General features: G+C 44.6%; 1 pseudogene; it reads left to right on the forward strand.

Moving 5' to 3' along the window:
• Nucleotides 1-278: 278 nt before the first annotated feature.
• On the forward strand, nucleotides 279-966 carry LOC148553785 (uncharacterized; annotated as a pseudogene).
• The last annotated feature ends 214 nt before the right edge of the window (nucleotides 967-1,180 follow it).

Here is a 1,180-nt window from a genome sequence, read left to right on the forward strand (position 1 = left end):
GGTAATAACCAAGCCTTGATTCAATTCACTTATATTGTTACACCTACGTCATATATGTCCTTCAATTGTTGTTCATTCTCTTTTATGTTACTTAGGTTGCTTGATTGTGGAAAAATACATTTCATTTTGAGCTTGTCACTTGTTTTGAACATGTTTTCCTCAATTGAGTGTTTGTTTACCTTATTGGCTCTTATTTGAATTGTTTGACTGTTTTCTCCTTTTTTCTATGATTTTTATCTGTTTCTCCTGAGTTGTATTCTGTTTTTGTCTTTTTCAGTATGCGTCGCAAAGGAAAGGAGAAAGCCAAACCTTTGGCTCCTCCTCCTCCTGTGCCTCCGAGTACTCAACCGGACACGTTCATTAATCAGGAAGCCCAAGAACAGTATAAAAAAGTGGAAAATAAAGCCTTCCACTACGAGAGGAAGCTGAACATACCGGAGAAATATGCCGACCAAATTCTTGACAGACTGAATTTTTACCAATGGAAGTTCGCAGGATTTGACCCGATGGAAATCAATGAATACCAAGTCAAAGAATTCTACGGAAATCTGCTTAAAAGGGACTCCACAACTGTTTTTCTAAGAGGTGTCACACTGGACACCTCTGACCCTGCTGTAGAGGCCCTTCTGCAGATTCTGTATATTCCTCCGGCCCGTGATGCTTACCCTCAGATAGTGAAGGACTTGACATCGGGCAAGCTTTCATTGGACCTGGTTCTAAAGAAGATTGGCATACCTAAGGCCAAATGGGAATACAGGAGGGGAGAAAATTCGATTCCACTAAGCATTACGTGCTCCGACCTAACTCCGGAGGCGATGATCTAGCAGCAGATCATTGCCGACTACATCTTGCCGAGCACGTATACTACTCATATTCGCGTCCATGTGGCCGTGCTTCTTTGGGATATTCTGGAGGGGAAGGGGATCTCTGTTCTTTCCCTTATCAGAGACTCGATGTGGAAGGTGACCCAACAACAGAAGTACAACATTCCCTTTCCTTCGATGATCACCAGATTGCCTACCTTATCTGGAATGGAGCGACGTCCGACAGACCGGACTTCTGTTTACGTCAGCACCCAGCCATTCCTGCCATACGGCGAGTATGAGGGACCGCCAAAGAAGAAGAGGAAGACCATTGGGCCGCCATCATCATCAGAGCCCTCAGCACCTCCTGCACCCAC

This window comes from Arachis ipaensis, chromosome B7 (genome assembly GCF_059453495.1).
Source record: "Arachis ipaensis isolate K30076 ecotype BB chromosome B7, ASM5945349v1, whole genome shotgun sequence".
Lineage (NCBI taxonomy): Eukaryota > Viridiplantae > Streptophyta > Magnoliopsida > Fabales > Fabaceae > Arachis > Arachis ipaensis.